The sequence below is a fragment of the Sitodiplosis mosellana genome, unplaced genomic scaffold (assembly GCF_009176505.1).
Source record: "Sitodiplosis mosellana isolate CC-2019 unplaced genomic scaffold, AAFC_SMos_1.0 Smas_scaffold_3, whole genome shotgun sequence".
NCBI lineage: Eukaryota > Metazoa > Arthropoda > Insecta > Diptera > Cecidomyiidae > Sitodiplosis > Sitodiplosis mosellana.
The window spans coordinates 6720967-6745879 of NW_022595246.1; the positions used below are offsets into that span (position 1 = coordinate 6720967).

At 37.5% G+C, this 24913-nt stretch overlaps 1 protein-coding gene across 1 annotated transcript in view; it reads left to right on the forward strand.

Moving 5' to 3' along the window:
* The window catches only part of LOC129566358 (teneurin-a), a 382371-nt gene that overhangs the window by 67201 nt on the left and 290257 nt on the right, over positions 1-24913 (forward strand). The window contains exon 2 of the mRNA XM_055442213.1: positions 6763-6838. The gene's annotated coding sequence lies outside the window, so the exon portion shown is untranslated. The remainder of the gene's footprint in view (positions 1-6762; positions 6839-24913) is intronic.

Below are 24913 nucleotides of genomic sequence, written 5' to 3' on the forward strand. Positions count from 1 at the left end.
GTACACTGTGTTAAATATTAGATCACAGTGTGTAAATAATTTCTGCGGTGAATTTCTGTTCGAATAAATTTTCTTTTGTTTGACAAAATTTGATTTTAATCCGAACTGTTCACATTTGCCGATTGGTCAAAATGAACCGAATAATTTGGACACATCGCCAATTAAAAATGAAATAGTATTTCATTGAAATACTGAATCAAACACCGCAAAACTGGTTAATTTAAATTGAATTTTTTTTCTATTTGGGAAATCAATCAAAGTCAGAAAATAAACCATAATAAAGCCTAACGGTTTTTTTTCATGCGAACTTTAACAAGTTGCATTTTCGACGGTAAATGGATGGGCAGGCGGAAAAACTCAATGCTACCATCATTATTACCAAGGACACTTCACTTCGAATCATCAGAAAAATGAAGGAAAACGACCAACAATCCATATTCTGATTCGGATAATTTCCTGCTGATGCAGCGACTAAAATAAGAGCATTAACTGCACAATCCCAATGAACGTAACGCCAAGAGCGCCATGCCAATGATCAGACTCACATTAATTCATTCACTTCCTGAATAATGAACAGAACATTAAATATTTACAAAACAAAGTCCATCGCAAATGCAATACACGCACGAGCTTCACCTATTTGAAATTCATTTACAATATGCAGACGGATGATGTCGTTGTTGTTTCTGTTGGCCTCGTCAAAACAACGAATCATTCACCAGCAATAAATTCGACGAAGTGGTGTGGCCAAAGCAGCAGTGGCATCAGCAACGGCCAATTGAAATCGATACTGTCGGTAGCCGCACAGCGGAAAACATCGGAATCAATGTTGCTACTTATTATCATTATCAATAAATAAATCACTGATTTATTTTTCATGAAGATAATGAGAGAAACAGCGTTGCCATACAAAATAAAATAACAAATAATATCATTGGTTCTCATTAAAATGTGATTGTTTTCCTCATTGAAATTGCACTCGCTGGGAGAAACTCACTGCAAACTTCAAAAGCCACGCGGTCGTTATGCCTTTTTGATCGTTTATTAATTATGAATATGCAAAATTTGGTCACATGCAGAGAAACAAAAAACACCAACCGTATTCTGTTTGAATTTGTCGGATAGTTAATTAACCATTTTTGTTGTCCACATACACTTTTTTCGGTAGCATTGTGGCAACGCATCACTTTGTATTTCGCGAATACATTATTCAGATTAACCACATTTCGATCCAGAGAGAAAGAGATGGAGATAATGCTGTGATTGTTTGCTTGGTCGCATTCGCTATATATGTACTCGATAAATTGTGTCGCATTTCAATGGTGGGGATGAACTTTTTGCCAATGTCGCATGATAAATACACCGTATTTTTCATTAACATTAATATAAACAACACCGATCGGCTATTCAATATTTGTATTATGCCATTGATAATTTTTTAATGAAATTAAACACAATACAATGCGCAGCATTTTTTCCATGTCCGCTCGCTTCGACGATGACTGAACAAAAAAATGTTTACCCTTCCCTTCCTTCATCCAAAATGGAGCCTTCCATTGAAATTATTTGGTAGAAGAAAAAAAATAGAAAATGGATTGCTGTGCATTAGATTGATGTGGCTTAAGTGAACAACATTTCATAATTAATCATCGATTGCATGGAGGCTAGTGTATGGCGCGTTCGCGCGTGCCATCAATCACCTGATGAAAAGCATGGAAAATGCCAAAGTCTATACAAAACACTCTTGATATGCAATTGAGCTTCGGAGCTTATGAAACAGTCGAATTTTTGTTGGAGTTTTTTTTTACCCAATTTTATGGATTAAGGGTTATATTCAGCATTTTTTTTTTCAGTATCAACAATTATTTCGAATTGATAATCGACAAAACCAAAAGTCGCCTGTGTGTAACAAGAGTCGCTCTGACAACAAACGAATCAATGGAAACACGGAAGCGTTTGTGCGGCTCAAGGTGCGCACTAGACAGGAAAGAACACAATCAATTCACCAAATTACAATGAATGTCAAATGGTCGGTGTATGGAACGTGTTATCAGAGTTTAACATATTTATTTACTTGGGTAATTGATAAAACAGTCATTCGCCGATGATTTGTTTGGGAATTTGATGTGTCGTCCATTCTCTCTCCCTCGCTCACTCGGTTAAAAATCAATATTCCGTATACTCTATTCAGTATTATAACAAATCACATTTTCCCGTCTAAATGCCATACGATTAATTGATTCAGTAGAGGTAATGAAGGTGTGTTAGTATGATAGGGATAGACAGAGAGATGGTGGGTGAATGGGAGAGGTGATTTGCTTTCAGTTTGGACGGGCCAGAGAATGTGTCTGGTCTGAAATGACATATTGAGCATTTATCAGCATAGCCGTGTCAGCTTAATCGGAAATTCATTTAAAGTGAATATGTAATTGTTTGGTTATGGCTCTCGCTTTAATTTAAATGCATTTGAATGCAAACTGTCATGCGAGTTTGAAATCGATAATTTTAAAATTCCGACCGCAAATATTTTGAATTTCAAATCAATCATGGAGTCCATTTATTGGCCAAATAAAGAGCAATAGCTAATGTTATTTTATTATTAGATCCGTTTGAATTGACATGTATTGATTCGAATGCCGAATGCCAATGGTATTCAACTGAAAATTGAACGGCATTTCGATCTGAAGATTTGGTTTTCATTTGAAAGCTTACAAACCCAAAATCTTCTTATTGCAACATCAACTATGCGGTTTTCAATCTTCAGTGCCAACACATCAAATATGTGATATTAATGATTGAAGTTTCCGACAAGATAACAAAGTTCTCAGTCGCTTCGATAGTACATCAAATATTTCCTCAAGCAAACCTTCAATACATTAAACATCTGAATTGTGGATTTCCTTTTCGGTTGAGGCTTCCAATTCGAGGCTTACATTTATTAAAATGAATCGTAAGCCCCCCCAAATGATTCAAAGTTGGAAATTTAAACAGCAACATTACGATATAAATCGCTGCTAACAGCGGGCATGATGTTTCTCTGGATCTGGAACCGAGAGAGCAACACAGAGCGTGGATGCATGGCACACGCAAGTAGTTTTTTTGCGCCCGTAAAATACAAATGTCGCTCATAAACTATTAACTTCAGCAAGCACTAAAATCCATTAGGAAACATCAACGAGGAAGTGGCGCGAGGATGGCATTTGTCTTGTTTTTCATAAGGGCGAACACACAAATTATTAACAGTTGGAAAGTTGGTCATGATTAAGTGCGTCGAAAATCGAGCGAGCGAGTGAACTAGTTCCCGGGTAAGCAAGTGAGCGAACATTTGCAACCATTTGCAAGCGCATTTAGCTGAATCTGGTGGATGAACACTGAACAGTGTATACACAGCATACAGCACACACATTTGAAATGGCGTCGCAATGCATGCGATCATGTAAAATTTATTGAAAACATTTAGTACGCATATAATTTCTAGCAATACTTTAAGTAATTTGTTGTAACATTTGTTTGAAAACATCGTAACATCGATATGCTGTTATCTTTGCTGTTGGCGCTTGTCTCGCTCACTCCGGCTGTACATATATGTGTCACATTTGCTGCGACGTGGCCAAACAACATGTTTTTCCACTTATGACATATCACAAATGAACAGACGCATGCAATTCACGATTCACACGACACATGATTACATTACTAACTCAATGTTCGCGTGCTTGTTTCCCAACATTGTACACAATTATAAACCGACCCGAGTCTCACATAATATGCGTTTGTGTTGTACATATATGCTTTTGCTGCCACCACCACCACCGCCACTATCATCCTTCATCCTCTTTCTCTGCCAAAGCCCCACAACAACATTCAACAAAACTTTCCGTTGCCGATTCAGAAAACTTTTTAATGTGATACAAATTATGACGCTAATATTGTACGCTGAAGTTATGAAAATTTTGTTGCCGACTTTCCATATGTAATAACAATCATAGTCTGACGCGTACGGTGATAAAACAGAAAATTGGACGATGTACGATGTCAAAATCGCAATTGTCCGGCCGAAACTCAGGCCCGGGAATCAAGCCAAAACAACTCAAGTCAAACTGTTTCACTTTATCGAGACAACAATAGAACAAATCGGATGAAGAGCTGCGATTTTATGCGTTTGTCAGACAATGCCAAAATAAAAACACATCCGTATCCCGGATGCAATGGGGAAGCAATAAAACTTAGAGGATGGAGTGTGAGCGAAAGAGTGAGAATTTCACATCGTATTGAGTGACATGCGGAACAAATGCTTAAACTCACACAGCGTAGGAAGTAATTCCGATGTTTTCATAATTAATAAGGGAAACAGCAGAAAAAATCCTGCGGACAACGCGGAAAATAAAAATAAAAACATTTGATGCGGATTTGTTACAAAAGCTACAGAACAAACTTTTTTTTGATTACATTTACCAACTAGCATTTTGTTCCCACTTTTGCATTAAGAGTATTTAATTAATATTTACTGCGACCATATGCGAGCTTTCTTTTTCATATGAGATTTTATGTGTGGTGGCTGGTGGTGGTTGTTGTTGGATTTGCATTCACTCGACATTTCATTTCTGTCGCAGTATTTGCTGGGCGTTAATGCTTTAATTATACGAGTTTCTCTTTCACCGTAATCCAATCCTTTGTGTTTGCGGGATAAATCTGTAGCGGGGAGCGAGAGAGAGAGAGAGAGAGAGAGAGAGAGAAAGAGCTAAAAAAAATATATGAAATTGGCACTTATGCAAAGTCGCTTGGATTTTTTTCTACTTCTCTCATCCAGCTGCGATAATTAATGTTTTATCGCGCCCGTGTTGCAGCGTGGGATTAATGATTCATTTGTGCCAGGTAAAAGTCAATTTAAAAAGTTCACAAATTGAAATGTTCGAAAGTTGAGAAGTTGCGAGAGAGAGAGAGAAAAATTCCAATTTGGTTGGTGGATATTTTTTGAGAGAAAAAAAGGGAGACTCAACCACATTCGGTTGCGATGACAAACTATATGGTGTGAATTCGGTTCGCATGACTACCTCTGACTGCGAGACTCATCTCATGTTTCAATATATAAGAGTTTTTTTTCGAATTCTGCTACGAAAAAACGGGGTTTTCCAGAAAGTTTTTCAATTAGTACCTGCAAGACAATCTCTCACTTCACGCACACAAACGCTGAGTCTTACCTAAAAAAACGAAGAAGTTTTCATTGTGCATGAAAAAAAAAAATGTCTGACGGTTTTAAATTTACTCCAATTCTCTGCATCGATGGACCGAATTATTTGATTCAAATCAAAATTCAAATAGAATGTTACAGCGGAGTGTGGATAAAAATCGCGCGAATGCATCTAAAATCAATTAGTTTTTCGGCGAAATGGGTAAAAATAAATGTAGCAAACAAATATGTTAAACTAAATTCCGACAGTGATTTTCGGAATTAAATCCAAACCGTGCCATAAACATTGAAATGTTCTATTTATACATATGTTACCATTTTCATTCGGTGGAATGGTGGGAAAAATGTAGGCCAAAATCACGATCAGTCCATGTGACTGAACAATTAAAATGTTGATGTTGAAGCGGAAAAAATGGGGCTTCATTAAAATAAGGTGGTTTTTCGGGTTTCGTGGATGTTTGCGGTGATGTGGTCGCCGCAACCTTTTTTTCAGCTTAGGTCAACTCACAACACCGAGCTAAACATTAACATCAAAGCTAAAGAGAGAGAGAGAGAGAGAGAGCGAGAGAGCGTCAGCGGAAATGATTTAATTGAACATAAAACATATGCATTCGAAATGAATGAGCAAACGAACGTATGAAAATGCGATCCGCCACCGATGGACGTCAGTAAATTTATGGTTGTTTCAATTTGTGCATATTTGCCGAGCCAACCGTCGATTTGACCTCTGCACGATACTGATAAAACGCTGTATGTACAGCCACACATACTGCAGTATGTGGTTAATGGTCTTCGGGCTATACTTCCAAATGACTAACTAAGCGCGCTCACGCGCTTCAAGCAAATGGCAAAAACAGCTGCCCACCATCATAATGGAAGAAAACTGACATTTTATTGTCAATGTGCGTGCTAGAGATTTCAATTTCAATTAAAAATGCACACCAATGGAAAAATAAATATGCAAAATGATGTTGACGCATTGATATGAGCCCAGAGAAAAGGCATGCAACGAAATGGGGACACGAATTGCACGTTGTTGCAACCGAAGGAATAACAGTCCATTTGAATTTAATTGCACTTTATGTGCAATGTGACTCATTAAATCACTTGATATGGCCAGCGAATCAAGTGATTGACATATGCGACCGACCGGAATGAACGATTTGAATAGATTTGACGATCATAAATAAGTAATTGGCGCGAGTGCGAATGGGCAGCGAGAGCACGAAATAAGTGGGGTTAGCAGAAACTATGTGGCCCAAAATCAGTGGTTGCCAATTATTCATGAATATCGCCTCGGCACCAGAGAGTTTTGTGTGTGCGCGACGGTGTATTTGACAATTCACCGTTTTGCCATTGCAATATTGCAATGCATCGAGGGAATAATGATAAAATATGCAGTTATCGCTTTTTATTACTATCTCTGTCTGTCTGTCGGGCGGTCGGTTTCTCTCGCTCTCGTTTGCATGCCATTTTTGTGAAAACGGAATGCTCTTGTTCAATTTAATCATAATACAAAATTGGAGTTTTTCATTAAAATGTTTCAATTTGTGTTTTTTTTTTCATTTCAGCAGCAACAAAACAACCCAGTTCTTGTGTGTCTGTTGGTGAAAGATTGGATTTTGATGAGGTTCCATGCACTTGCAGGTATAACGTCTGTAGACAGAAATTTGCATTTTATTCTCTATGCGGTTTAGCTCTCACTCTTCATTCTAATTGTTTTCATCGTTTTATTTTATTATGTTCATTTGTTTCGAGCGCGAAGGGCCGATGGCACGAAAATGCAATGGCACACTACGAACGTGCATTGGCTTGAATGTTTTGATAGAAATATACTTTTCGAAACAATTGAAATTGAAATGCGGTTACGAGTTCTATTCAAACCACGAATCAACGCCCTGAGCTCCACTCACACACACACACACTCTCTCTCTCTCTCTGTAGCTGGCACTTCAGTTCCAATTTCGGAAATTCCGATGAAATTAAACAAAAGCCGTCTGATTTGTGTGGTATCGAGTCAACAACTCAACTTGAGTAAACAAATCAATAGCAGAAGTAATATTGAGCCACTGGATCCACATGCACCCGATGAATTGTCAAAAAGTTGTTCATGTTTTCATATCGCAAACGAGAAATCTTTAGCCAACAAAGCTCGGCAAAAATATATGCATTGGGAGAATGGAAATGGGAAAAACGTTTTGAACTGTATTTTGCCGCTGGCCATCATATTCCAAATACATTTGATTTAACTACACAGAAAACTAATGAAAACCTCACGTGGTAAGCGATAGCTACTGTTCAGATTTTCTATTGAAAACACTCACCTTTTGATAAACATATCGATTTGGATGTATCAAAGTCTTTCAATTCCATTCCAAATGTGAAGTAAACCAGCATACAGACATACATTGCATTTCAGCACATGTTCCAACCAAATTAAAAATCACATTTTCAAAATGGCATCGATAATGGCACTTATTTTAAACTAAAAGCTGTCAAAATGTCACCCGGAAACGCATTTCCGTGTATGGCTTTTTGTTTGGAAGAATTGGCAAAATGGGTGGCATTTGAATAGTGTTTGTGTCATTGCATTGCATTGCATGGGATACAAGAGAACAAGCATTTTCCAGTTGCAATTGAATCGAATCGTTTGTCAATGCACATGACGCCTCACGAACAGACTGTGCCACACTATGCAGAAGGCAAAAAACGCGATAGAATGTAAATTAAAAGCCATAAATATTAGACTAATATTTCAATGGGAGTTCGTGTCTGATTTTTTTTCTCTGTTCTTTCTATTGTAAAGTTCATCCAACAGTAGTTATGATGCATATTTGAACTGCATCTTCTTGCAGTACGATTCTCTTTTTTTGTGCTATGTGTTCAATGGCTTTGATAGAGAGAGATAGAGAGAGAAAGTGAGTCAAAGCAATTTCCAACGAACAAAATATACATATATCTTCATGTGCTGTACATATATCGGGTAGTGACTGTCACATAAATTTATTGACATGTACAACCATAAATGTACACGTCGTCATGTAGACGGGTGGAGGGAGAGAGGGAGAGAGGGTTGCTGTTTTTTTAATAGTGTGTATCGCATTCGAATTGCGAAGCATATTTTAATGGTTTCGGGTCTTAAAGGGTATAGATATTTGGGTGAGTAAAATGGCACGTAAACCAAAAGCGGAAAAAGGTGGAGTTTCATGGGAAAAGTCTTGTGTGTGTGTGTATGTCATGCTATAATGCAAATGGAAAATCCATTTCATATTAAAGGTTCTTGTTTATTTTGCATTTGGAATTGTGTTTTCCAAACAACAACGACGACGACGACTGCGAATGAAAATAAAAATAAAACCATGAAAAATATGAAAAAAACAGCTTATAACGTCGAAACTTTGGTGTGGCGTGTCTTTGGCTTGTATTTGCTGACCTATATATAAAATTTCTTCCACGGTAATTCACATGGTTGGTTTTTTTTCTTCACATTTTGCTTCTGTTGCCATCGCCATCGCCATCGTCGTTCGAAAGCCATCCATCTCACGAGCCATGCCAATAAAACACATTTTTACCGATTTATTTCACTTTGTTTTTTTCTTCGTCTTCCACGCTGATGTTGAGTTATATTTATCAACAACATTCTATCAACCGACACACCGGCTTCCGTCGAACACACATACACGGTTCGAGAATGGATTGGGTGACAAGTGCTCACGTTCACGCTCTGCTCACTGTTCAGCTCGCAACATTCTTCATCGGCTTTAGACTCTGCATTTCATTTCAATAAAATAATCTATTTCGCGTGTGCGACGAGGGCTTTTGCCACCACCAGCACCATGTTGTCACGGTAGCTTCGGGTGGAAATTTATTTGATTGGAATGGAGTGGCAGTGCCATCGTCATTCTGGCATTGATATATTGCGATTTATATATATGCATTTTGCGACACATTACACACATACACCTATACACCCCATCTCGTCCAACTTTCAAAGTAGCACATCGAACGATTACAACGTGACTATTTTACGAGACAACTGTAGCACATCGCGGTGACACAAAACCAATCCACAAATTGAATGCAAATCCAAAAACAGCAAGCGGACGAAACAGACGAAGAAGAAAAAACACACATAAACTGACATGAATAGCATTACATCGGTTTTAAGTTTGATTGTAAAGGAATATTGCACACCGAAAATTCCTTTACCTCATCAGATTAACACACATTATCCAACTGATTTCGGCGAATAAACGAATTTAATTCATTTGAAAAGTGCAAATCTATTATTTATTTGCAAATATTCGCCCAAACCGATTCTGGGAAAATGGAATTCACTGTGATTGAATTCGTTTGAGTTGAATAATGGAGGTAGTTTGAATTACTACTGCATTTTTGTTTGTTACGACGGAATTTTTGGGATTAAGCTCTTTCTTTTACATTTCAGAAGCATTTGTCAAAAGTGAATGCAAATTACGAAATACCTCACAAAGCACAGAACGTTTCATACATCCCTTGAATCGTTTCAATTTCCGTTGAAATCTGCACGACTTAATTTCGAACCCAAAATGAGTGTATCATGTTTAGCTCTTAAGTCCTTCAACATGAATTGGCAAAACTTATTCATATGTGTGTGCCATTTTACATTTTCTGTATCGCCTTTTTTATTTGCTCTACTGGTTGTCGCTGTGCATTTTCTCAGAATTGACTTATGCCAATAAAGCAAAATGCCCACACACTGGCGTTTTCATTCCAAAATTCAGCATTGTGGAGATTTTCATTCTCATTTAACTAGTGGAATTTCGTTTGACATTCGTTTGCTGAACAAATTTTGCTCTAAGAACTTTTCTTTATAAAAAAAAAGGATTTTAGAAATTCTGTGAAATTAATGGAAATATTCGGTTGCTATGGATTTAAATCCTTCAATAATTCCAATGAAAAATTTCCAAGCTCAAGTTTTTTCCATTTGATAAGCTTCCTACAACGATATGTGGCAAACGAGCTAAAGTGGATAAGAACTTCATTATTAACTATTAAATAGTTTGACATTCACATTTTCTTTATGGTTCATTAAGCGTGTACATGATTTGAATGACTTGAAAATGAATAACATTTTAATTACTTTTCTCAGAATGTGAAATATCAGATGCTGCTGCTGCCGTTGTGTTGTATGCATTGCAGTAGTTTGAAATGATGAATGTGACGCTGTCACAAGCAAATTGCTGTTGGAAAGCGTCAAATAGTAAATATCATGGCAAAAAAAAAAACAATATCGAAATGATGAAGCACAACTATATATTTGTATGATAAGAAAATCCTCTGTTTCGTTTTCTGGTTTGCCATAGAATCTCATTTGGGTTTGGATATATATCATCCTACTACTTTTGATATATTCAACAACATTCCCATTTTGCATGAATGTGTGTGTGTGTGTGTGTGTGTGTGTTGGTGTATGTTTAGTTGAGAGTCGGTTGTAAATGCCACTTTAAAAAGCAACCGCAGTTCGTTTGACTTCGTCACCAAATAGAATATTCAAACCATCACACACGCACTCAATACCGCACCATTCTCTTGCGCTTCCTTTCTCTTTCCCTCTTTTGCTCTTGCTTTGAATGTAAACCCTCACAAAGCTGCAAGCATATTTAGCATTCAGTATTTATGTTATGAATATTGTACATTTCATATCGTGCGCTTCATTATCCGTCTGCACTGAGGCATCACTTTGTGAGACAACTTGCACCGATGAATCACCCGAAAATAGAACACGGTCTATTTCTCTTGCTTTGATGAGCATCACTTTTCATTCGTCAGCCAGTGGTTGTGTTGGTTTCGACATCGCAATCCAAATTAGTTCCAAAATAACATCTCGGTTGCCATATAACAGTGTATCATTCCACGAAAAAAGGCATTTGGTTGGATCACTGTATTTAGGAATTTCATTAAATTTTCATTTGCAGAGCAGCACACAATAAAACATCCGTATAAACATTATGACCGCTGCATTCCGTTCGGAATTTGTAATGCACTCACTACATTTTATATCTATCGGAATGATACGAATTTTTTTTCCATTCAACATCTCTCTCCAGGGAGGGTAATTTATATTTGACATCCGGCCAAGCAAAAAATAACAATTAACTGACCGCAACAAGCCCCGTTAAAACTACTTTCTACATGTTACAATTTGCAATGAAACAGAAAAAAAACGCACACAAAATGCCCAGCAATGGGAATGGGATGCATTTATGCATATGAAAGTCCATCAAATTTCATCATATTTGACGAAATGGACATAACACGATTTGGTTTTCAATTACCTGGATTTTTTTTTCACATTAAACACATTTTTGTGGAATTCCATGTAAAACTGAAGCGAGAGCAATTCGATCCCATGTGAAATGTTTTCAACGATTTTAAATGAGAGAGAGGGAGGGAGAGAGAGAGAGAGCGAAAATACTTTTTCCATTTTATGCTCTAGCACTTTTCTCTCATTTAATTTATTTATTTAAATTGGTCATTTGCATTTCTGGGATTCAAGTGTACGAATGAAAAATATTACACGCTGATGTTGAGCCCCAGCCGAGGGAAAGAGAGATAAAGAGTTTGTATGTGTGTGAGAATGAGTGAGAGAGAGAAACTTGCTCGAAAACTAAACATATCGTAGTCGTGTTTAATTTCTTTCGCACTTTTTATCGATATTTTTAACCACTTTACTCTCGAGCAATGCATTTGATTGCTCAAAAAGTGCATGGAAAAACATCGAGAATCATTCCAATGCTTTTAAAATCAACCGATTCCATGCAGTATTTCTTCTTTTGTTTATTTCTTTTTTTTCGCGCTGGAAAATTCCGTATGTAAACTACGAGCCAAACAATGACCGACCATGAAAAACAACGGAGCAGACAAAAAAAAGGCTGCTGAATAGAATGGACTCAGATTAAAATGATGCCACGGAAAAAGTGATATGGAAGCGTTGAGTAAAGTGTCCGAATGTGAGAATTAAACACAAATGTACGATGGTGTTCGTGTTTTTTTATTCTGCTGCTCCGGAAAGAGAAAAATTCAAATTGAAATCCAGTGGAATGGGAGATTACGTTTGCAAGAAACAAAATGAATAGATTCATTTCTATGAAAAAAAAAATATACGAGATTGTTGTGTTCGGTTTCGGATCGTGCAGCGCACATACACACACATAGTGAAGAGTACCATCACCACGCAAAGGCAGTGTTTCAACAGCGATAGGATTGCACTTGATGCTTTCTTTTTTTCTGTTGCTTCACAATCCGGATCTCTATTTTATGTCTTTCTATTTGTTTTAACTCACAGTTCTCAGCGCTTTCCTTGTTCTTTTCATTTTTTTAATTGTAATTTAAATTTGTGTATAAATGTATTTTCGCAGCAACGGCAGCAACGGAAAGGAAAGAATGTTGGTAAAAATGAAGTAGAAGAAAAAAAAAATGTGATTTTGGGACGAACAAATCCAGCGTACGAAAAGCAGTGCTTGTCTCATTTTCACATTCCTATTATTCGCTTCAATTTTCCCACTTGCTACATATTGCATACAATACATTGTTTGCTTTTCACCAGCACAATTCAAGTGATATACAGAAAATGAATACTGAGAACAACAAAAAAAACGCACCGAGCGGACACGCGCGCTCGCTCTTACGCTTGTTTGTATAAATATTCTGAAATGAGAATGACGGTGATGATGGTAAAACAAAAGTCCATCCGTGTATTCGTTACGCCGATTCAAATTATGTGCGAAGACAGGGAAAAAAACAAGCGCGCGTACAGAAATGATCCTCATCAACAATTTGAGTGATTAAAATATTGCTTTTTTTGACATGGGCGTCCATTGTTCCATGCTCGTTTCCTCAGCATATTTTGCCTGGTTAGGCGATAAAGGTATTCGTGTACAAAAGTGATGATGCCAATGGACTTTTTACGCGCGCCATCAACAATGATGGCCAGAAATACACACCAGAATGAGAGAAAAACAACACCATTCTGTTTACAACCAACGAACCGAGCATTTGACACCGTTGCCGCCATATCGAATTTAGGCAAACACGAATTCGAACGCATAATGGAAAATTCATTCATTTGCCATTGCCTGTCTGCCTCTCGACTACGTGTGCATATCTTATGCGACGGCCTTTTTTTGTCACCGTGCTGTCACTCACATCCATTGTTTACATTTCCCAATTAAAAGGATTTCTGCTGCGTTCGGCAAAACGAGAGACACAGAGAAAAAACCGGTGCCCGCACCTTGTTCGAACAAAAACTTTGCCCGTCAAGTATAGTAATACAACTGCGGAAAAGAGCAGAGTGAGTTTTAATGGAAATCGAAATCAATGCGAAAAAGCCGATCCAGATAACAAAAGAGACTGAGATTTGGTGTGTGTGAGTGGTGTTGGCTAGCTATGGTATGAATGCAAATATACGTTAAAATCTAATTTATTAGTGAAATTAGCTGGAGCATGGAAAAAAAGCAAATCGAATTAGCCTCTTCCCACCCCGGAACATGTATATGTTAGCAATAAGCACAGTTCTCGGCGCCAAATCCCGTAAACACATCCACACAAATTCAAATTAGAATTGAATGTAATCCAAATTTTCCATATTTAAATTAAATTGTAACTTTTTTTTTCTTCCTTCTTGTCCTATATCTCATCATTTACGCTTCCAATCGGCAAATTGTGCTGCGTAAGCAAACGTATTTCTCGATTAGATAGACACCAGAGTAGCCGCCGCGCTTAGGCTTCGAAAAACTCGTTTCAGAAATAAATTGAAGTAATAACGATGGCCACAAGAATGTGCGCTGCGTTGCCGCCACCATTACCACGCACTCAAATAAAGAAAATGAGCGGCGGTTGAAATGGAAATGTTAATGGGAAAATTGAATAAAATGCCTTAACGAAAAATTATAACATAATTATCATAACTGGTTGGCAGGCTGTGTTGCTTCTTAACATCGTCTATGCGCTGTTAAAAGGCCTTCTGTGCATTTCTCTTTCTCTCTCTCTCTCTCTCTCTCTCTCTCTCTCTTTGGTGCTGTAAAAAACCGTTCGTTTCTGGAGATAATCAGCGTTTGCTTTTATGATTCTTTATGGTATCTAATTGCCAGTCGGTCGGTGTGTGTATATATGTATTTGCGTGTGGTTTCATTGCAACTCTATAATCATTTATCAGTCTCCCCTTTTTTATTGCACACGCACGCACGCACTCACGCGGCGTTCCTAGCAACAGGAAGTACTAAAAACTATGATTACTCAATGTCACTTTTAATTTTAAAAAAAACGCAATAGACATAGCTTGTAAATGGAGGAAAACATGCCATCGCAACCAGTTGATATGATTAATAGCAATCATAATAGAATAGACAACAAATATTCGCTCAATTTTTTCCGACATCATTCATTCATTTGGCTGGCCGTTGCGCATTATTCACAAGCGCACTCTGTTTCTCATTTCATTTTTTCTTCCTTTTCAATTTCTGTGACCGGCGATAAGGAACGTGTTGTTGTCGTTGTCGTCACGAGACTGATTGCGGAATAAAAAACCATTTTGAAAATTGTTAGATGAACTCACTTGGCGGATCTATAAAAAAAAATGAACGGAGAAAAGAAAATATGAAAACTTGATGAAAACGGGAGATAAGCGCACGCAAAATTAATTCTCGGCTGGCGCGCGCGGAGCGTTCTTTATTTTTATCATCGTTAAATCGTTAAACTGCCTCGTTTGATCTTAAGGCATAAGTCGTTTTTTCGTTCGGTCGTCAGTTGTTTTTCGCCATTTCGTCCTTGGTTGCAACGGACACAGTGATGAACTCAGCTTGCCTCATGAAAAACGACACTTTACGCAGTGTTCCACGGAAACGTGTAATCAACAACTCTGGAACGAGCGAGCGCACACTGCTGTAAAATTTAAAAAAAAAGAACTCACATCGACTTCTGTTTATGAAGCTTTCAGCCTGGTTTGTTTCCTCCCCCTTTTTTGCATTCCGTTTTATTTTAATTTTTTTTCTCTTGTTTTATTTATGCATCGCGTTTATTTTTCCTCGTCATAATTTATTCTGAATTTGGTGTTCCCTTCAAATTCTGGTCGCTGTCATGGTTCTTCGTTCTGTTGTTTTAATAATTTATGATGTTTCACTGATTAATATCCTAATTTGGTTTTATGTCTTGTAACTTCGTCTCCTGTGCATCGTGCGTGTGTGTCGCTATCTCAAATTTTTGACGGATTTTTTTCGTTTCGTTCGAAAAAATGACTATCGGCCACTCTGTTTTGCCTATTTCTGCCGGAATGGCTGCAAGGTAGTAAAGTCTTACAGATTAGTTCTGTCACAGAAACGATGACCTCAAGTCGAATTTTAAGCCATAATTCAACCAAAATCCGTCTGAACCATCTCGAACCAAATTTGTGTTCATTATAGTGATAAATTTCAAAAGAAATGCACGCTTCGTGCACAACACATCCTGTCTTCATTCTTTTTTTGAAGCGAAAAAAAAACTAAACAAAGCGAAAACGAAGAACAAAGATAGCGAAATCAAATCTAAAGGAGCTCTAAGCCTCTGGATAAATTCTGACATAAATACCGTGCATTCAAGGTTCAAACGTAATTAGTATTTTTCATTTTTTAATTATCTCAAAAACTTTGCGTTGTGCGCGCCACTCCGCATGTCCTAGACGCTCATAATGGTATTCATGTGCTTTCGAGGTTTTACAATTATTCTAAAAATGTGCTCGCATTACAATGTCAGTGCCGAGTGCGTTGTCTTGGAAACAAGTGCGGCGCTTCGTCTCACTTCTTTCACATCAAAAATCTCGTGTGTTTCTTTTGTGCTCGTGGCATCAATGCGGATTTTTCGCCGGATCTTTTGAAGCCTAGCAGAAAAAAAAAATCTGTTTTTAACAAGGAAAATAAAATCTGGCATCATTGATGCTGCATCAAATCTTTGACGGAAAAAAATGATCACGATTTACATATTTCGCCTGAAAAAGGGAATATTTTATTGAAAAATCTAAGACACAATTTCCGAACCGAATTGAATTATAACATGCTGAAGATTATTTTCAATGACTCGAGCAATTTTAATAAAACGTTCAAACATGAATAGCGCGTTCCATCATTACGTGCATTTTTCTAGCGGATTGTGTCGGTTCACAGTACCAAGGTGCATAGACACATGTACAAGAGGCTCTCCATTCGATTTTGTCGATCCCCTTGAGAAGATGCGACACAAATCACATTAAAAAAAACGACAATTATTACAAACATTGATCCATTTTGTGGTGACGACAAACTCAACGACGACAACGTCAATAGAAATTTTGAGTAATTAATTAATTTGTCAGAGAATGCGATAAGACATGTTGAAGATAGAATGTGACGCGTTTAATAATTTTCTACCTAGGTAAAAATCATGTCAAATAAAATGGTTGAATAGACGTAAAAACAACACCGATGACATCCTCTCTCACTCACTCTCTCTTCGTATCCGAAAAATGAACAAAGCGCCCATCGCACACAAAACATCGGATGCTCTAAGAAATATTGCGTACATCTAATGTTCTTACACTAATTAAATTCGTTCCATCGGTTCCCCCTCGGTTCGCCTTGGAATAAGTGACTAAAACGAGTGTGTTTCAATGAAGATACGGAAAAAAGGCGGTTGTTTGAAAGAGAGCGAGAGTTCGGTTGCTCTCAAGCGAAAATGCGATAAGAAGTGGAGGATGATTACCTTTTTTAGCGCGCGTCGCACATAAAATCAATGTTCGATGTGAATTTTTGGCTTTGCTTCTGACGCTTTTCGCTAAAGTTGAAATTTAACAGCAACGCTAACAATACCATTGGCAATAAAATAAATGAATTACACAGCAAAAACTTGATGAATTCCTCGTCGACAAATCAAATTCTATAGCAATTGAATCGAATTGAGAACGAGCAACAGTCACCATCATTGTCATCGTAAACAATTCACGTTTCGAATTTGATTTTCGTCATCATCCGGTGTGCTCCGTTCGTGTTATATCTATCAACCAGAGAAATTCTCGTTCAATGTGATGCGATGCGAGATCAAAATCCATTATAAATATCAAAACTTGAAAAGTTTGGCACAAATTTTCGACATTGTTCAAATTAAATTCCAACCAAATGGAAAGTAATCTCTATCTCGCTTGTTCTCCTCTCAAGCTCACTCGAATCCATTCAATTTCGATTAAAACAACTCGATGCCGCCGCTTTGCAATTGATTCGGGTGTGTATTGTTGTTTCAGTTCCAAAATAACCCAAAATAACTAATTTAAAGTTTTGCATTTTTGAAGAACGAACGGAAACACGTGCCGCAATACACAAATCGATGAACGTAGCCCTTTAATTCCGTTTCACAGTCGTCAACAATGCAAATGTTGCACACAATGGCCTGCTGTTGAACTATTTCGGATTTGAATATTGGAGGATTTATATTCGATACGTGCTTATTCCAAGCCGATGCAATAAATTTCAAAAGCGCATCGAATGAACCGAATATGAACATTGAACATGTTGCAAATGTACAGACATTTTTGGTCGTTGCATATCGCCCCGAAGAATGTTTCAATATCTTCTAACAATGGAAAGAGAGAGAGAGAGAGAGAGAGAAAGAGAGAGAGAGAAAGAGAGACTATTTGAAACTTTCATTTTTGCGATCTCAATTCGAATGCCAAAACGAATTTCGGACACCGAAATGAACTCAATTCATATGTATCTAGCTGCAAACAATGCAGACAGAACATGCTGGGATGAATGTTGGCTAAGGCGAAAACCGGGTAAACCGATCAATAAAGTATCTCTAGACAAAAAAAAACCATTCAATTCATCTGGTAATTGAATATTGCCAAGAGAATAAAAGGTAAATTTTAATGCAAATAAAGTGTGTGTAATGTACCGGAAACTCTATAAATTGGCTTAAATATTGAAAACATCCGTTCTATTGAATGTCGAAAATGGATTTATCCCGAAGTTTGAATGGAAAACAAAAATAGCAAATATTTCACTGATTTTTCGGAAAGCAAATTTATTGTCGAAGCAGAAGGATTGGCCGATATATGATATGAGGGAAAAAAAGGAACATGGAAAAAAATTACATAATGCCTAAATGCCCTACATAATACCCAGAAATGATAGATTATAATGTGTTCATATGTGAAGGAGAAAAAAAGCGACGGTTTTCTTTTGTTTGCGATCGAAGCAATTGCACGAAATAATAAGATGTACAACGATGATGGCGTTAGCGGCGGCAACAACAAAAGAAGACAGCACATCACTTTTGATGATGAATTACATGCTCCATTCAATCATATCATCATCCACATCTCTCTCTGGCGCGCGCACCAGCTAAAGTCGACTCGTGAAAAGAATAAGCATCATGTTAAGCAGTGCTTTTTTCGAGGAAGTACAGTTTCCTTTTGTGTCGAAAGCCTCCCTTTTTATCGACCATATTCCGAAAAGAAAAGAAATACAATATTACACACAGTTTCGCGTATCATTTTCCATATATTAATTTGAACACGCATGTATTTAAATATCAGATAAATGCCACGCGATACTTTCGAACACTACACAACGCGCGATGGCATCGAGACAACGGAGAAAAAAAAGTTTTGTGCACAAAATTTCCACGATAACAATAATAATAATGTTGGTCCATAAATAACAGTTGGCAAGTGGATGAACAAAAATAGACAATAATTTTTGCAACAAAAAATCGCTTGCCACGCTCTACCACTCCGAAATGAAACGAATTGTAGAAATAAATGAATAAAGTTTTATCTTGGTTTGAGAGAAAGAGACGCTTTGACACTTGCCCAGAGTGGAAACCAGTGCCAAATATATGAATGGTCTATATGATCAAATGGTCAACACTATTCATTTGTAATACCATCTCGAACACACGGAAAAAATACTCCTCCGACCGTATGTATGTATGATGAAAAGAAATCCAAAACACTCGCTCCGACAACATGATATTTTATTTCAAACACTTCTTCTCCATTTCATTATAAATGTCTAATATATAACGGCGATGAATGGTGCACATTCATCGTGTTGCCGAATGTTTTGAGATTTATTTAACTGACATCGTATGGTACTTCCATCGATTCACCCGAATTGTCTGCGCGCCTGAATGCTTTGTTATTATTTTTCGACGATTATTCATATCAACGAAGAAAACGAGCGAAAAACCACACAGCCAACCGAATAAAGTTCATCGCCAGTTGGTTTTTTTTCCTGCTCAGTTTTCTCCATTTAAACGACACCGATCAGACTCGGCACAGATCATATCTTATACCAATCGTTTATTGAAAAGGAAAAAAAATTATTGCTTGTGAATGCAAGCAAAGAGACCAAATGAATAGCCAAATAAATGTATAGTCGGTGTGTGTCGCAAAAACTGTGATAAACGTCCACAGAAATGGAAAAAGTAAATAAATTGTGGCATTTAGTTTTGGAAAAGAAGCAGCCACTTTTCATGCAATGAAAACCGAACCGAAATGCATTTCGGTGAATGCGAACTGTTACTCACTTATATTTCAAAAGTCCATTCAACTGTTGGACAGCTCATTAAAAAGGAAAAATTATGCGAACAGACAAAAACTCGACGTAAAACATACGTATACAAAGCATATGTCTGCTGCTACGCTGTGGTGGTCAACGGAGTTTTTCTTGATTTGAAGATATGAGGACATGCCAACGATGGAGTATTGGATTACTGTAATTTTTTTCAGCCACTCTTCTTCTCTCTTTCCTTATTTTTCTGCATTCACAGTGATGTGTTTTGTCCATTTCGTTAGTGAAGATTTCATTTTTCTCCAGTAAAGTTGTTTATTTGTTGCAATTTGTTCTCGAATTACGAAAAATGTGAAATACTTGAAAAAAAAACCGGGTTGTCAAAGTACGTCTCGGTTAGTCCAAGTCTTGGAACATGGAAGTGAACGACAGCAAAATAGAAAACATGAACTAAATTCAGTTTTATTTCTATTCAACTAATAAGACGTAACTTGTGCGATAAGGAAAACATATTCAAAATAATGAGCTCCCATTATCGGCTGCCGTGGATATATTGCGAAAAGAAAGTTTTCTTCTTTGCTTGTTAGCGAAAATCTATTTACGTTTAATGAATGGTCATACGATTGATAAGAATCACAAGACACAGCGGTGCCAAAATGCCTACGCTACGTGCGTATGTGCTTATCACCTCGAAAGCTTTGCCGATGGAAAATGTGTCTTTGCTAACTGCACGTTTTTTGGTTACAGTCATCGAATAGAAATACTGAACGTTGAAATTTTAGTTTCGGAAAATGCCCACAGATTGCGCGTGAATCGTGCAAGAGGATTTACAATACTTTCATATTTTCATCGAGAAAACCACCCTCAATTCAGCGACGTAGAGCTGATAGATGGGGTGTTTCGACTTGAAGGGGAAATCTGATGCGATAAAAAGGTTGTTTGAAACTCGTTTCAAAACTGCTGCAGGAATAAAGTACTTCTCCTACACAACTGGGACCTGTTATACACAGGGGAAATATGAAACGTTCATCCGTACTTATGCAACTGGAGAAAATGACGAAGAATTATACTCAAGAGTTGCCCCAAAAATGGCAAAATGTTTTTCATTCGATTCGGTTGTTCAAAGAGATTTTCTTCGAAGGAATGAATTTCAATAGCAACCCAGAATATGCACACAAGTACCTAATCTGTTGACTTTTTGCGTTGGTTATTTTATCGTTGGAGCAAAAATTGAAACTTGAAAATTCACACTTGAAATTTCAAAAGAAGAAAAAAATTCTTTTGGAACATTTTTAAAGCCAAAAAATTGTCCCTCAGAATTTTCCCTCGATTTTTTTTCTCGATTTTTTTCATAATTATGGAAACGATGTGAATTATCGATTTTTTCCTTTCAATTCAAAATTTACCGTATTTTTAATGGAATATTAAACAGAATTTTCAATTCGACCGAAAAATTTCACTTTTATCCACCCTCGAAAAATATATCACTGTAAAGCGTGAGGTGTAACAACGAACCAAACGAAAAAAAAACACACGCTTACAACTGTATCAAATGTACACAATAGCTGTAATCATTCATTGTAAATTTTCTCTTCTTTGTCGCAGCCATTGAATGTGTAAATGATTCTTCGCGTGTAGAAAAAATGACGTGTGACAATTTTTCTCTTTTGCGGGCTGTGCAAAAAAGGAGGCAAGAGAGAAAAAAAAACACCATTTGAGGAACGTAAGCGATAGCAATTTATATGCAAGCAAAACACAAGGCGAAGCCATAATAATAAAGCATTTCTACTTCAACAATCTGTGGCTGACATTGCAAAAATCCTATGAAACATGATACCGAAAAGAAACACACACAGAGAGAGACAGACACACATAGATATTCATGCAGCATGGACGATGATGCAGGCTGCAGAAGCGATTTTTTTTTGGTTTGTCACGCTGCATCATCCGACATAGAGCAAAGTGCACAATAGTTATCAATTTTGCTCGTTTCTCTTGGTGGCGTTTTATTTTGGTGCGCTCATGTTTCATGTTTTGCTACATGTGTGTGATCGAGTTTTTTTTCTCATTCATTTAAAATCGGATCTATGTGTCAGTTGAACGAAGATTAGCCGCCCCCATGGCTACGGACAACTGACAATATACACTTGCAGAGAAAAAACACGAACATGGAAACATGTTGGCACGAAGCGCAAAAAAAAATCGAAATCTATTTTTTACCCATTTTGATTTGAATCATTAATCATGTATGACTGTTGTGTAAGTTTAGAAATGTTGGTGGTGTATGCCATTGTGCAGCGAGAATGAGTTCGATAACACAGTTTTCATTGGAGCAAAAAAAGCTGTCTGTTTAATTACTGGTGGAGTTTTTTTCCCACACACCACCCTTCTTATCCGGAATGCTGGTCATTCGATATTGATAATGATAATGAAGTCCGAACGAAAGAAATGTGCCCGACGAAGTGAAGAAAGATTATCACAAGCGAAACGATATTATTAACAAAGACGGCAAAAAGCGAATGGCATTCGATTGAAATGCATTGAGCATCATTACAGCTACCACCAGCCAAGCTGAAAATGGTAATTGTTCATTTGGAACTTGTACGGAATTCAAAAATAGCACCCCAAAATCCACCATACCCCATCCCGTTTTATTATTTACTACTTGTGATACAAAAGTCTATTTGCTGTTCGAGTAAGCAAGCGCGCATCGGAACAAAAAAAATACAACGTGAACAAAACGAAGACAAAGCGAAGGCAAATGTAAACAAACACTGTTTGGCGTCGCATACAAAGTAATGATGAGCAGTCGCAGGATGGTTTGGGATGTGGGACAGAAAAAAAAGCAAGTACTGTAGCGATATTTATAAATTGCTTGAAGAGCGAGCGCGCGAGCGCGGTACTGGGTAATGGCATCACCGTCACTCATGCAAACAGTGACGGTGTTGTCGCCGTCGTCGTCGTTGACGCCGCCATTGCCACCAACAAAGAAGAACTTTGAATTTGTTATTGAGCGTTATCGCATGAAAAGATCCACATCAACATTATCAAACAAAGCGAAAGCAAGAGAGAGAGAGAGAAAAAAAAACGCATAAAAAACCGATTTAAACACATAACATTTTGTGTAGAGAAAATACAAACCCGTTCCTCAATGCTTCCCTGCCTGCCTGCCTGCCATCACATTGAACACGCGCGCGCACGCACATACAAACACACAAATATGGATGTGCTGCACCATACAAATGGATCATGACGTATAATGTGCGAATAATTCGTTCAAAAACTCTCATTGAGATGAGATTCACGTATCCACATTTAACAATATTATGTAAATTGATATTATTCTCTGTACGCGCTGCGACGATGGTTAGAGCAACTTCAACAATACAATACAAACACAATCAACCCGAGAGACCGAGAGTGAGTGAGTGAGCTCTTGTCTCATTCACTTCGTACGCACGCTTATCACAACATACACATACACACGAAAACTGGGAAAATATGGGTCTCGCTCTCATGTTGACATCGTTATTGTCGCTTCACTCAACTACATATGTTTAAATGTTTGTTTCGAAGGCGGATTTCTTTTTTGTTCGTCATCGTCGTTGCCGTTGTATCAGTCGGAGTAGTTTACTTGGTTTTCCCTTCTTCGATTCAATCAAGACGAGAAACGAGACATTTCTACCCAACAAACTTGTGTTTGCTTACACACGAAGCGTTTTTGCGATTGTCACGTAGCATCACAATTGGCATAGCATCCGAATATTTCATCGTTTTCATCAAAGTGTCAACTTTATCGCCGGCGACGCAATAAGTAATTTTTATTTAAGCGCTGTATAAGTGGACACCATAGTTTGACTAACGTTCTAAGCCTTGAATAAAAAAACACAGATAAATGATTTCGACACAAAAAAATGTTGACTTTAGTCTTTGGAATAGTCCCGCCGAAAAAAAGGCGATTTAAACATTTTTTCGAGTCTCTTTTTGTTTTTGGATTTTTTTTTGTTGTTGTTGAACGAACGAACACATTGCAAAATTATGGGCATAAAAATTGCAAAAGCCAATGATCCGGAAACCCATTCTAACTGCAACACATCGAGAGAGAGAGAGAGAAAAAAATATCCTGGAAAAAACAAATTGAATTGGGCTTGTATCACAATAGCGAACTGGATTTGCCATTGATCTGTCAGCATCAATGCTGAAATCGCATATTTGATTTATTCGCAGCGAAAATGGACATTTTCCGCTGGGAAAAACGACAGACAAAAACATACACACAGCGATTTAGCGACAGGTTCAATGTTTGGCAAAATGCATGTGTGATTAACAAGCACGACGACGGCAACGAGAACTGCACCGTTGAAATGGTGGGCATGATTAAGTGAGTCCGAAATGACAAATGTAATTTGGGCAAATGCACCGATGGTAATAAAATGGTGATTCAAAGGCATACACAGCGGGTCAATATTCCAGACGAATAACCTACTCAAACAGAACAAATGAATGCAGCAAACGCACTGTTGCTTTCGAATGATTTTAACAAATTTAGCAATGCGACAGCGCTGAATACTCAATCAATAAGTGCCGTATACGTCGCTAATTGCACGGAATTTACAGATAAATAAGCATGCACACTAGCGCCGTAGTTTGCCATTAGTTAATTATTACGTGGCAAACCACAGAACGAAGGTCTTGCATCTAAGCGTCTGACAGCTCACTTCTAGCGCTACGAGACAAGTGTCAAAAGTTGTGACTCAGATCGTTCAATTTACTATTGAATCTTTTTATATTTGTTAATAAAGTAGACAAAAGAAATAAAAATGTCACGAATGTGCAAAATTGATTTTTGTGAGAGCGTAGCACGTGATAAACATCAATTTTCTAAGTAACATTTTTTTTTCATTACGGAACATTGTTGATGCGTTCAATTTGTCGCGTTCATGGGTGCGTCTAACGACGTAAAGAATTGAAATGAACTTCACTGAATGCGCTCATCGCAAATTCGTGTTTTACTTTGTTTTGTTAGTGTGGTGCAGGGGTTGCGCCACAGAACTATCCAATGTATAGATAACACTGTATATTAGGGTGGTATAAACTGATTTATCAATATGCTTCAAATAGCTTAAAATTAAATTTGGGTTCGAAACTAGCTGATTCCTATTTTCAG